The 15,609-nt window shown below is 31.7% G+C and overlaps 1 protein-coding gene across 1 annotated transcript in view; it reads right to left on the reverse strand.

Moving 5' to 3' along the window:
• The window catches only part of LOC128983569 (uncharacterized), a 76,953-nt gene that overhangs the window by 30,872 nt on the left and 30,472 nt on the right, over window positions 1-15,609 (reverse strand). The window lies entirely within an intron of this gene.

The raw sequence follows: 15,609 nt of genomic DNA on the forward strand, positions 1-15,609 counted from the left end.
ACAAATTTTGTCACACTGAGTACAAATCACCCTGTATAGAAACATATGTGTTAGGATAAGGATAGAATGGAATAAAATGGAAGTTTGAGATACCCAGAGTTTTTCACTTATCGACCCTTACCACCCTTGATAAGGCCTAGTGCTCTGGAGGAAACTTCCTCACAACGACATTTTGAGTTTTGGGAGCGAGCTGGTCTAGTGGTTAGAGCGCGGGACTCTGGTCCCTGAGGCCCTGGGTTCATATCCCACCAAATCACCAATGGATTTGATGTAAGTGATATTGCCGCAATCCCTAGGTCTAATCTGAAGAATTTTGAAAAGCAATTCGGGGTTTGTTCCTAGCGTACTTGAAAAAAAATTGAGTTTTAGTTTTGGCTAGACTTGTTTGTTTAGGCCCCCTTATTAAAGAAATGGGCTTCCAAGTTATGTCTGTGAGTGTGTGTGTGTGTGTTTGATTTTGTGTATATAGAACTTTAGATAACACCAGATAATTTCTAATAGTTATCATAAGCGCTATAATTTGCGGATGCATTGCACGACGCCCAATGATATAAGTCAATGTCATGATGTCCAAAATACAATTATTGAGCTGTTAAACTACGTCCAATATAAACTATTTGACTGATGCGTCAAGTCCAAATCTCACCATGTCAAAAAGTACAGTAATAAACATAAGTCTTTCTACAAGCTCTAGCGTCATGAGATTGGTCGTCATTCTCTCCAATCTGCTGTCAAGATTGCCAACCTTATTCTGTATTAATTGCATCATGTATATTTTAGTTATTTTCTTTAAATAAATAATATTCATATAAATATAAGAATGTGTTTCAAAATATTATAAACACAGTTACAGCTTTTTAAAGTAATCGTCCTTTGGTTTAGTAATGTATGTGCAAAATGTACGTTTGCAGTATTCCGGTGTCATCGAATTATCAGTTACTTATGTAAAAGTCCGAGGTATATTTTATGGGTTTCTTTTGAATTATCTATCAAATTGAGATATTTCTATAATGAAAATGTATTTCCTAGTACTGTATCTATATTACCAATGCAGTTAGTTAATCTATATATTAATACGCAAGCAGTTTTATTTTCACAGTTATAACTCGATAACGGCTTGACGGATTTTAACGTTTGAGGTGTCAAATTAAAGGTATTTTCACGTAGATGTGCAAATACGTCTCGGAAAATTAAGAAAGGGCAACCCTTAAGTACAGTTAAGGCCAAAAGTTAGGGAATGGCAGCGCTATCTGTTGGCATTGTATAAAACTCAATTCCCTTTGTTTACAACTAAACATATGAACGTAGTTTGAAATGATTTTTAAGGTTAACCACAGACTGCAGGGCTTATTACTTCCAGAGCAAAGCCGGAATTTATACTTTTATTTAAACATCTGTTAAATAAGTCTGGATCATAAATTAATGGTTTCTTAGCAAGACTTGACAACAAATTGTTTGTAATAGTTTAATTTATTTACCTTACATTGTATTTTACTGAATTATCGAGTTGTTTTGCTTACAGTTCGGTGTGATGAAATGGATGTTTGAAAGTAATTATTTACAGTGCAGTTACCCGTTATATTACCATACCATGTAATTTACAAAATTCTGTTGTAGTGTTTTCTGTTTTTTGATTAACCATAGTATTTTATCCAAATTTAAAATTAAATGCCACCAGTAAGACGAAGAACTTTGAGTAGCTGGAGGAAATTTGAACATGGCTGCTTGCATCAATCTCCCAATGGAACATTTTAAGGTTACAGAGTGGCAGTACCACCTTGGTGATACATTCAACCTCGGAAACATGAACGTTAAATGAAAACATTGTGTTGGCTTACATTTTAAGCAAAAAAGACTGGCCGAGACAGTTCAATTGTTACTCTTTGTTCCCATAAATGAGAGAACCGTGTATGTACCTTTATCTGCGGTATTCACCACACTTTCAGGAACTTATTGGAAACTCCCAATCTAAAAACAGAGCTCTGAGGCTTAGATTTAGAAATTATTTAAAAAAAATCATCAATTCAATTCCGCCTTTGCCATGGTCAGCTCTGAAGCTCATTTATATGAGAGGATCACCCAGGGGATCTACAATTTCGACAGGTTTAACCTCCGAGTAGGTAATCTAATTCCTTAAGAAGGTCATCCTGAACACACTCAGATGTATAATAAGGATGATGTTGGCTCTGGAACCCAACAGCGCATGAAACACAATTCAAAGAAAGAATGCAATGAAAAAAATATGCGGGAAATATGGTCACATTGCCAACCCATTTGCCCAATCTTTCAAAAATGTGACAGAAAATGTGTAGCGACGAGAGCTCCGAGGAGTCAAGTGAGATCCTTATGTAGGTACATAATAAGACACACAAGAAGTTACTTTCCTCGCTACCAATGGTGCTACCTGTATAGACGATGCAGCTATTTAAAGCTGAAAACAGAGCACCGCCTGGCCGAATAAATCTTAGTTTCTTTTTTCATAAACTAATGTTAAACGCGAATCTGTTCTAGATCCGTCGTTAGATCCACTTGCTAACCCTCTAATTTTCCCAACCGGAGACTTTGGTTGGGGCCCCTAATTTAAACAAGACAAAAACAGAACCTATCGTAGAAATAATTTAAAAATGCTATAGTACGTGCCATACTGGTTGGCGTCAAGAGAGGAATTTAGCTTGCTACATTAGGTCTGAAAAACTCACTTTAAAGTGTGTGGTTGACATTTACGTTCTCATATGGCTACGTCAGCTTATGGCTTATAATATGCATTTTGGGGGTTTTGTAAGTGCAACGCATTTCTTGTGAAATAATTCATTTAGGACTATATTCAGAAAATTTTTTTCGATTAAAAAAACATCTGAGCCCTCATAAACTTAAAGTCATGCAAAACTTACTGCTTACTTAAAGTAAGCGTGTGTGTTTCAATACTAGTTAGAAGAAAACAATAAATGACTATACATGATAAAGAAGTCAAATAAAAATAGCAAGCCTAGCCTCAAAGTGCTGCGTAATGTTATTCTCAAAACCCAATATGTCATAATTAAAGCAATGCTTATTTATTCTATGGTTATTAAAGATTGTAAAACTATCAGCATATGATTCAAAAATACACGGGAATTTCTAAGTATTACTTAGAATATTAGAACAATAATATGATTTCAGCATTTTTATTTTACACCGACATCAATTGGCTCTAAATAACTTAAGAAATTGAAAGTTTTTGGTGTCGTTGGTTGCAATATAAGCTATAATTGTCTATAATTTATTTACCATGATCATGTTCTACGAAATAAATAAATGACGTCAATGTGATGCGTACAACTATAGGGAACTAACAGCATTTTGGCGTCATAATTGCACTCTGGTTTCAAAGTGCTGCGAACGTTTTTGAAAAGTTGCAGCTATTTGGCGTCATTGATCGATTGGGATTCGTTACTTAGGTGATTGGGATTTTATCGTAAACAATGTGTCATCCATCCCATTACAAAACTTTCTCGTGTTATTTACCATTTAACAAATCCTATACTCTAAAATAAGCATGTTGACGGGCAAAGTTTTTTCGTTCTAGGATATTTAATTTCTTGTTTAAAATAGGGTATTTGGCCACGAAAAACTATTGGAGTTGGTCACAAGGCTGGGAAAATCCAGTTACCGTCCTACACTGCTCATGTTACTGTCAATGTCTTTTTGTAGCTGTAGTTAACCAAATCAATTGTTTAAACAGGTAATATATTGTCCATGGATCATGCTCTACCAAATGAATGACTGACTTATCTGTGATGCGTACAATTAAAGAAGACTTAGAGCATTTTGGCGTCATAAGCATTCACATATTTCCTAGTGTTGGAAAATTATTGAAATTTTACAGCATATTAGCGTTATTAATGCTACCCTCCTCTATTAGCTGTGCACAATATTAACCCTAGAGCTGGCAGTAGTGTAACATAGGGTACTGGCATAGGGATATTATTGATTATGTAATATCATGTTTAAACCATCATAAAAATTAGAAATAGCAACATAACTATGGATTGTTATATATCATTTTGTTCGGAATAAGACAAAGAACAATATTATAGGTGATTTACATGGTTACCACAAAAAAACATTTGGTTTTTCCAAATTGTGGGCATTATTAATTTTTTTATAAAATGTTTTTATATTCCGGCCGCGGCCGAAATGGCGACGCCGGATATACGGCGCCAATGTCGGTGTTCGGTAGGTCTATATATAATTTTTTTTTTAGTTTTTTTAACTTTTTTGGGCTACTGTTGTAATAAATAAGTTAAATAATACAAACCAGAGTACCCTGGAATTATATATTATATTAGGTGTCCGGATTTGTACATGACCTGGGTTGGGTGATTATTTGGTACTAGCGCGGGGGCACGATCGACATAGTAATAGGGCTACCAAACAAAATACACAAGATAAGCTATATAAACTATCTATTTTTGGAATCAGCACAAAATTTACCACAACTTTACAGTTTACCTTATGATGCTAAGTCTTACATGCACTTAGCTATACGACGGAATATAAAAACATTTTATAAAAAAATTAATAATGCCCACAATTTGGAAAAACAAAAAAATATTTTTTGTGGTAACCATGTAAATCACCTATAATATTGTTCTTTGTCTAATTCCGAACAAAATGATATACAAAAATCCATAGTTATGTTGCTATTTCTAATTTTTATGATGGTTTAAAAATGATATTACATAATCAATAATATCCCTATGCCAGTACAGTGTTACACTACTGCTAGCTCTAGAGTTAAATTTTTTACCTATACTCATTTTTTTACTATAAATCATTCAATAAATCTATTAATTTATGTCTATGGTTGATATGCCATGATAAAACTAAATACAACTGATGACTTCAATGTGCTGCGTAAAATTTAATAAACTTACAGCGATTTGACGTCGTCAACGCACTCTGTTTTCAAAGTGCTGCGTAAATTGTAGAAATCTTACAGCATTTCGGCGTCATAATTTCACTCTGTATATTATACACACTTTTTATGCATACACTAATTTCTAAATGTTGCAGGAAATTATAGATTTCTCACAGCATAGTAATGTGATTATTGCGAACTTCCTCTATTAGCTGCGTACAATATTAAAAATCTCAGCATTTTGGTGTCTTTAGTTTTAATTTACTATAACCTATACTTATTTGTTTTTACTATAAAACATTCAATAAATCTATAAATGTATGTCAATAGTTTATATTCTATGAAAAAACTAAATACAACTGCTGACTTCAATGTGCTGCGTAAAATTCAATAAGCTTACAGCACTTTGGCGTCGTCAATGGACTCTGTTTTCGAAGTGCTGCATAGTTTTTTTTAATCTTACTGCATTTTGTCGTCACTATGTCATGGCGTCTCCTTTTGGCATCACTCTGTATATTATACACACTTTTTTATGCATACATTAATTTTTAAGTGTTGCGGGAAATTATGGAAATTTTAGAGCATATTAGCGTTATTATTGGTACCTTCCATTATTAGCTGCGTACAATATTAAAACGTCAGCATTTTAGTGTCATTAGTTTTAAATTATAACCTATACTTATTTGTTTTTACTATAAATCATTCAATACATCTATAAATGTATGTCAATGGTTGATATTCTATGAAAAAACGAAATACAACTACTGACTTCATTGTACTGTGTAAAATTCAATAAACTTACAGCACTTTGGCGTCGTCAATGCACACTGATTTTGGAGTGCTGTGTGAATTTTAGAAATCTTATAGCATTTTGGCGTCATAATTAAAAAAAATATTATACACTTTGTATATGCAAATACGGTAATTTCTAAGTGTTGCGGAAAATTATAGAAATCTTACAGCATATCAGCGTCATTGTATTTTGCCAGCTTATGTGGCATTTTCAGTGTTCTTCTTAAGTTATCTTCTTATCACGAACACTATGGTCTATAATTACAAAATATAGACGCCACATATCCAACTTTGAGTTGACCGATCAACCGAACCCAGCCACAATAGTCGTGACTGACTGCGCTTGTGTAAATATGATTATCCTCAATAAGACGCTACACAAGCTGGCAAAATGCCTAGTGTGAAACAAAAATCTTACCTACTCAAGAAGTACAGGCAACATCAACAATCTCATATAATCCAAGTTCTTGAAATTTTGATAGAAAAATGAGTATATAGTAAATAATTGTTCATTGAAATTGATAATCTACCGACTTTAATAACAATGTGTAATGTTTTTTGTCGGAGTGAAACTCAAAATTTCAAAACTCCTGAATAGTGTTATGTATTCTTTTCTAAGTCCATTTAACCAATACTAAAAGTGTCATGCAGTTTCAAACAAAATCTCAAACCAAAGAGCCAAAGCAAATATTTTGATTCTAACTGATTCATTAAGTCAAATAGATCATCACATGTTTCCATTATAAACAATCTAATTATAACCAGCTCTTTACAAAGTTAATAGTTTAATTTAAAAAGTTGCAGCTTGTTACAAAGTATACACCTGTTTAAATATAAAAAAAAATTGTTCTCCATAAGGATAGCTGGGGCAGAGCCCTGATAGATTTGTTTAAAGCTTCGGATTGCGTATCAATTGCTTTAAGTTGGACCGTAGTCAATTCATGAGCTCTTGCGGATTGTAGTTTTTGAAATATAGCCATCAGTGACTGAATCAGTCATTCGTCCAGTAAGTAAGTACATGGCAATTACTTTCTTTATGTATAGATATATTCTCGTTAGTTTCTAAAAATGTGTATGTGTTTGTAGTATATATGAAAAACACTGATCTCTATAAGTTTTCCATTAAATTATGGAAAATTGGAGCATTTCATGTCGTAAATTGGAGGTTATATAAGCTTCCGTTTTTTTTTTTTGTCCTAAGGACGCTAGGCACGAGCCTGGGATTGTTTTTCACATTACTTCAGGCTAGACCTAGGGGTTGCGGCATTATCACTTAGATACAATCCATTGGTGACTTGGCGGGGATCGAACCCGGGACCTCAGGGACTGAAGTCCCGCGCTCTAACCACTACGCCAGCTCGCTCCCCATATAAGCTTCCATTGCTTCCATTATTTATTGTATACTTATAAATGTATGATTTGGATCATATTGCATGAAACAAACAAAACAAAAAATACTGACTTCAATGTGCTGCGTGATACTTTAGAAAACAAACAGCATTTTGGCGTCATCATTGCATTCTGAATCTGAAGTGCTGTGTAAATTTCAGAAATGTTGCGGAACTTCAGCGTCATGGATATAGAATTAGGAAAAGATTACAACTTAAACAATGTTTTATGTTTTCCATTATAAATCAGGCTCTTTAACTTCCAAACATACGTCTCTATACAGAAAAAAATATTTCTAAGTTAAGTGTAAAGTTATGAAAACTAATTTCTGAGTGATGCATATAATCATAGAACAATTACAGTATGTCAGCTGATCATTGCATTCGGACCTATATTAGGTGCATAAAATACAGGGTCATCGAAAAAGGTGTCCGTGATTTCAAAGCTTAATAAAAAAGGCCCTATATATAGTAAAATATTCAGAGATGCATTAAAGCATGCAGAAACTCATACACTTTTACCTTAATCTTACATATTTATAACGTAACCCCATTAAAACAATTGTTGTAAATTCATCAGATGGCTTAACAACGTACCGAAACCTAGATCGCATAGATCGACTTATTTTGAACTGGGGACTAAAGGTATTTTAACCATTACAATAGTTCTTATTTAATAAAATAGGATAGAAAATGGATGGACTACTTTCCTTCTCAGGCTTCATTCATTACTTTATTTTCGACTTAGGAGTCAATATATAACACGATGGATTTGTTGTCTAAATTCGTATGTTATTTTGCGGCACGTTTAGCCGCTCGGGTTCACTAGTATTCAATAAAATTCTAAAAGTATATTCACCATATTTTATAAAACAAAATAAATGCAAATACTGAATTCTATGTGCTGTGCAAAATAAAAAAACCTACAGCATTTTGGTGTTATCATTGCACTCTCGTTTTAAAGTGCTGGGTACATTGTTCAAATGTTGCAGCATTTCGGCATCATGGAAAGATGCATTAGGAATCAAAGATTATTACTTAAGCTATGTTTTTATCTTTTCCATTATAAATGATGCTCCTTTATTTCTAAACGTATGTCTGTATATGGAAAAACTAATGTTTAAGTTTTGCGTAGAATTAGAAAAAAGTACAGCATATTGATATCATCAGTGCATTCTGATCTCAAATAGCTGCATAAAGCCTTAAAAGTTGCAGCATTTCGGTGTTATAGTTATATTCTATATGAGCTATTATTATCTGTTTAACTATAAACAACTCTACAAATGGAATCTATAAAGTATTCCCACAATTTTGATTCTTTTTAACTGTAAATAATTTTAACTGGATTACATTCCACGAAACAAAATAATATAAAAAAAAACCTAATTCATCTGATGAATGAATGTGATGAAACCTACAACATTTTAGCTTCATTTTTCAATGTGCTGAGTAAATTGTTGAGAATTGCAGATTTTTGTTGTTATGCCTATTTATACGTTTTTAACATTTTTATTACCATTATTAATCACACGGGGACATTTACAAAAACCCTAATGTACAGTTACAACTCAAGACAAATGCTCTTTATTGTGCCTAGAACAAGAAATAAATATTCTAAAAGAACAAGGGAATATTTGGTTCCATTTTGGTTCCATTCATGTTATAGTTTACCGATACAGCTGAGGAATATATGTTACTGTAGAGTTTTAAAGTTAAAGCTTAGACTATGTTAAGGTTAAAGAATTTATATCTAGATCTGATTTTAAACTAACTGTGTTTCGTTCCCTTTATATTTGTTGTTAACTGCTTCAAATGTTTATTATTTTGTATTTTTACCATAGTTTAATAATTTTAAAAATTCCTTTATTACTGTTACCTTATTCATTGCTTATCAATAATTGTTCATATCTGACTACTTTAAATTCTATGATTGGTTTGTTCTTTAATTTGGTGTATTATTGTATTCTGTTTAATGGTACTAAGTTAAGTGTTTAATGGTATTTTACTTACAGAAGAACAAGGAAAGCAAAAGACTGATTGAAAAAGAAAAGACCGATTGAATAAAAAAGCACTGTGAAATAAAAATTTATAATAATTGTTACCAATAAGCCATTAAAAGCTTTTGTAGCTAAATTGTATAAGTTTTGTAATTTTGTATTTTCGGAAACAAATAAGTAAATACATAATATTTTTACAGGAAGAAAACATCCACATCATTAGAAATACGGATTCGGAACGTGAAAGAGACTAATAAACTTAATTATAAAGATAATATTGCAAACATTCTTTGGGAATAAGTAGATCTAAACTTAGTGTAGCATTGCAATGAAATTTAGTGGTTACAAACGAAAGTACAATCTCTCATAGAAGATATGGGTAGCGGTAGTGACTGTTAAGTCCTTAAGTCAAATGTAACATAAAATAGATTTTGAAAATTGGTTTATTGTTAGGTAAGTTTAGGGTAGTAAAGGCTAAAAATAACGTACGTTACTCGTAAAAAATGTGTTTACCGTACTTGAATCACACCCTCAACTTCGACTTACGCAGGAACGACCACACTTGTCCTAGAGGGCACTGACTTTCCGTACTATTAACGTAATATACTAGTTCACCATCTCATCAGTTATTACATTAACGAACAATAAAATAGTAATAAGGATTATCTTTCTGTTTAAAGCCTTTATGAGTCGTGCGGAAGTTATATCATTTTATAATTTATTCTATACTTTGTAATCTCAAAACTAACATTCCTTATGCAAGGAAAGTCACCTAATCTATTGGCATTACTCATGACAAAAAAAAAAAATTGAAAGGTAATATAAAGGTAGGTTAGCTAAAGGTCGCATCATGGGTAAAACACTTTTATCACGGAATGGATTGGAATGATGGATACGTCCCATACAATGAAATAAAGAACGTTTTTAATAAGATTTTAGAAGACTATGACTACTACTACTTTTAGAAGACTATTACGTCAAAGGGTCGGAAAAACTAACTGTTATTAAAGGTATTTTGACAGACAAGAATAAACATGTTTTGATATAGACACAATCTTTTGCCCTCGAATAAACGAATTAAAAAAACAAACACGTTTTAGAAAATGCTTTTATCACATACAAAAAACATATCAATGTGCTAGTGAAAATGTCCGATTGATTCTAAACTGGTATACGGACAACGTTTTAAAAACGTCCACACTTTTGCAAACTGAAGAAGGTGTCATGAGAAAAATTGGTGAAATAATTGGTAAATTCAATAAACGTGATGAATATGGAAATCCATCATTATCGAATCTGCACATACCGGAAATATCATATCTCCCAAAGGAGTACATAGTCCATCACGTGTCACTGCCCGTTTAAACAGTATGTGTGGGACTTTCTTCCGAGCTGCACGAAGAATAAACTGAGGGATCTCATCTATTGTACCGGTCACAATAATAAGCCTAAAGACGTGGACCACATCGACGGACCACCACCGAAGAAGGAGCATTGCCAAACTATGTATGCAGCAGAACTAGAACTTTTCATCTCCGGAGATTCCCATATTACTCAACATTTTAATGGGATATTTGACACAAGAGTAAATCTATATCCAAGTTCGTATATTTTTAATACTGGAAATCGTTGGGTTGCAGTATTTATTGACCAATTTCATCATGGGGAATATTTTGATAGCTACGGCCTACCTCCTCCTTACAAGATGTTTCTGTTTCTTGAACACATTTGTACAAAATGGGATTATAACCATGTGAGAGTGCAAAGTGAATGTTCCATTATTTCTGGAAAATGTGTATTATTATACTTGAAACACCATTCATCAAATCAAGAAACTGTTGACTTCATTTACAAACTCACCCACCATACCGAATAGGATGAAGACATTCATATTAACAACTTGTTTTTAAATAGTTTTGGTAGTTCAAAAATAAATTCTGTAAAACTTGCTATAGAAAAAATGAAATTGTTATATTATAGAATGGAAAATAGGACAATGTGAAAATAAAGTATTTTAATTTTATTTCTCTTTTATATTTTATACATCTCTATTCTTAAGTTAACATAAGTTAGTATTTTAATACTTTATCATCATTTTTTAACAAGACTTCAAACTAGAAGGTTCCCCTAACTTGCAAATTGGAAAATGAAAATATTAAAACAAAAACAGAAACTCAATATTGAAAGTTTTGATTGGAAACATGCATCTTCCAGACGGAGGCATAGTAATCTCCTCCCTAACTCTATTAGGTGTATAATAGCAGGGCCATCCTGTGGTAAAACTGCAGTATTATTAAAGCTGGTTTCTGACCCAAACGGGTTAAGGTTTGAAAATATTTGCATCCATTCAAAATCATTATATCAGCCAAAATATAATTTTTTAGAAAATGTTTTAAATAAAGTTAAAGGCGTTGGTTATTACAAATATTCAAAAAACGAAGAAGTAATTAAAACATGTGATGCTAAGAAAAACTCAATATTTGATGACATAATATGTGATAAGCAAAACAACGTAAGCGCTTTTTTAGTATGGGTCGACATAAAGATGTTGACTGTTTTTATCTTTGCCAATCATACAGCCGAGTACCAAAACAGTTAATAAGAGATAATGCGAATATGTTAATTATTTTTAAGCAGGATAGTAACCACCTCAAACATATTTTTAACAATCATGTTAACCCAGACATGACATTTGAAAATTTTCAAAAAATGTGTCAAAATTGTTGGAAAGAAAAATACTGCTTTCTTGTTATCGATAAGGAGAATGATTTGAAAAATGGGAGGTATCGTAATGGTTTTGATAAATTCATTATAACTTAATAAAAGTGGGAATATTAAACAGTTTACATTCATCTCTAGATGAGTATGGACATCAAGAAGGAGTTAATTAAAACCAGCAATGCAGTTAGAAAAAAATATTTAGCTTTAAAAAGAGGTACTATCGATGATGAGGAAATATTTAAAAAGAATTTCAAACCAATTGTTGAGCCAATTTCAGAAATTGTGAAAAATATTAAAGATAAAATGAAAAAAGAAAAATGAGAAAAGCATTTGTGTGTTGAACAAATATCAGAGGAATCGGAGTCTGAAAGTGAAAGTGGTGAATCATTTAATAATTATTTAGAAAAATCTATTAAGAATGTAAAAAACGAGAAGGATCATACATATGGAGTCTATTTAGGAAAAGATGGTGAATGGATGATTGGTAAAAGTAAAATCGGATATTGACCATCGGATAATATTATAAAAATTAATAACTCAAGCTTTAAACCTACTAAAGGATTGTTAGAATTTATGTTTAAAAAGAAACCGAATAAATCACTTGTCACGAAAAATGATTTGGAGTCTTATAAAGAAATCCTGCTGCTCACAAATGCTCACTTAGTCAAATACATTCAAGCGACAAACACATTTAAATATATAAATTATATAAAAAGCTTATTTAAAAGAGGAAGTGGTTTAAAAGCACCATACATAAAACTTGATAGTTATCCATGCGCTCCAGACTATGTCCATTATAATGATGTCAATGAAATAGTAGAAAGATTGCGAATACTAAAAGCATCCGAGGGGGCTGGTAATAACAGTCATAATAACGAAATAGTCAATATTATTTCAGAACTTAAGGATAGTGGAGTTATATATTAAGTAAGATGGGTGTAGGAAGATATTGCAAATGAGCTACACAAACCAGTGAGAAAAAACTTTATAAGACGTAAAGTAGTTGTAACGGTATATGATAATCATTGGCAATGTGATTTAATTGATATGACTAAATATGCTAAATTTAACAAAGGTTAAAAATACATCCTTACGATAATTGATGTATTTTCTAAATATACCTGGTCAAAACCATTAAAAACCAAAACTGGAAAGGAAATTACTTTAGCTATGGAAGAGGTTTTTAAACAGGGTAGATTTCCAAAAAATATTCAGTCTGACTTGGGGACTGAATTTTATAATGATATTTTCAAAAAATTAATAATAAAATATAAGATAAATCATTATTCTACATTTAGCAGTTTAAAAGCTAGTATGATTGAGAGGTTTAACCGCACTTTAAAGAATATCATGTGGAAAAAATGTACAATAAATAAATGGTAATTACAACTGGATCAATAAACTTCAAACATTGATGAAGTTCTACAATACAAAAAAAAACACTCTACCATCAAAATGAAACCTTGTGATGTTACTAAAAAGCATGAAAGTGAATTACCTCAAACAGTTTACTCGTACAATCGGTCAAAACTTAAAAGCAAACAAAAATTTGATATTGATGATTTTGTACGAATAAGCAAGTACAAAAGTGAATTTGAAAAGGGGTATACTCCAAACTATTCAACTGAAATATTCCGCATCATTCAAGTGCAACTAACAGATCCCATCACTTACAAACTTGTGGATATTGAAAATCAGCCAATATCTGGAGGATTCTATCCAAAGGAGTTAACAAAGGTGAAACATAGTGATACATACCTGGTTGAAAAAGTCATCAAGAAAAAAGACAATAAGGTTCTCCTAAAGTGGTTAGGCTTTCCATCAAGTAAAAACTCATGGAAGATGGAAAGATGATGTTATTAAAAATTAAAAATTGTAATACAATTTTAAATAAATAAATAGTACTTTTATACTTGTAAAAGTTTGTTTTTACTAGCACCCATATATTATTCTATTATAAGCAATATATTGTATATTAATAAAAATAAACTATATTAATTTACTCACCTTTATGTATTGTGGAATCAAATCTATGAATCAAATCAAAAGTGTGTATAATATACAGAGAGCAATTATGACTCCAAAATGCTGTAAGATTTGTAAAATTTACGCAGCACTTCGAAATCAGAGAGCATATACGACGCCAAAGCGCTGTAAGTTTATTTAATTTTATGCAGCACATTGAAGTCAGCAGTTGTATTAAGTTTTTTCGTAGAATATGAACCACAGACATATGGTTATAGATTTATTGAACGATTTTATTAAAAACAAGTAGGTAGGTATAGGTAATAAAGACTAATGACAGCAAAATGCTTAGATTTTTAATATGGCACAAAGCTTATAGAGTAAGGCAATAATAATAACGCTAATATGTTGTTGAATTTCTATAACTTCTCGCAAAACTTAGAAATTAATGTGTGCATAAGAAAAGTGTGTATAATATACAGAGAGCAATTATGACTCCAAAATGCTGTAAGATTTGTAAAATTTACGCAGCACTTCGAAATCAGAGAGCATTGACGACGCCAAAGTGCTGTAAGTTAATTGAATTTTACGCAGCACATTGAAGTCAGCAGTTGTATTTAGTTTTTTTTCGTAGAATATGAACCAGAGATATACATTTATAGATTTATTGAATGATTTATAATAAAATCAAATCAAATAAATATAGGTTGATAAGTTTAAACTAATGACACCAAAATGTTGAGATTTTTAATATTGCTTGAAGCTAATACAGGAAGACAGCAATAATGACGTTAATAACCTGAAAAATTTCTATAATTTCCCGCAACACATAGAAATTAGTGTGTGCATAAAACATTTTTTATAATATACAGAGAGCAATTATGACTACAAAATGCTGTAAGATTTGTAAAATTTACGCAGCACTTCGAAATCGGAGAGCATTGACGACGCCGAAGTGCTGTAAGTTTATTGAATTTTATGCAGCACATTGAAGTCAGCAGTTGTATTTAGTTTATTCGTAGAATATGAACCATAGACATACATTTATAGATTTATTGAACGATTTTATTAAAAACAAGTAGGTATAAGTAATAAATTAAGACTAATGACAGCAAAATGCTTAGATTTTTAATATGACACGAAGCTAATTGAGTAAGGCAACAATAATAACGCTAATATGTTGTTGAATTTCTATAATTTCCCGCAAAACTTAGAAATGAATATGTGCATAAGAAAAGTGTGTATAATATACAGAGAGCAATTATGACTCCAAAATGATGCAGGATTTATAAAATTTACGAAGCACTTCGAAAACTGAGTCCATTGACGACGCCAAAGTGCTGTAAGTTTATTGAATTTTACGCAGCACATTGAAGTCAGCAGTTGTATTTAGTTTTTTTCGTAGAATATGAACCATAGACATACATTTATAGATTTATTGAATGATTTATAATAAAATCAAATCAAATAAATATAGGTTGATAAGTTTAAACTAATGACACCAAAATGTTGAGATTTTTAATATTGCATGAAGCTAATAGAGGAAGACAGCAATAATAACGTTAATAACCTGTAACATTTCTATAATTTCCCGCAACACATAGAAATTAGTGTGTGAATAAAAAAATGTCTATAATATACAGAGAGCAATTATGACTCCGAAATGCTGTAAGATTTGTAAAATTTACGCAGCACTTCGAAATCGGAGAGCATTGACGACGCCGAATTGCTGTAAGTTTATTGAATTTTATGCAGCACATTGAAGTCAGCAGTTGTATTTAGTTTTTTCGTAGAATATGAACCATAGACATACGTTTATAGATTTATTGAACGATTCTATTAAAAA

This window comes from Macrosteles quadrilineatus, unplaced genomic scaffold, assembly GCF_028750875.1.
Source record: "Macrosteles quadrilineatus isolate MER2022 unplaced genomic scaffold, UCM_ALF_1.0 Scaffold_1__1_contigs__length_201487025, whole genome shotgun sequence".
Lineage (NCBI taxonomy): Eukaryota > Metazoa > Arthropoda > Insecta > Hemiptera > Cicadellidae > Macrosteles > Macrosteles quadrilineatus.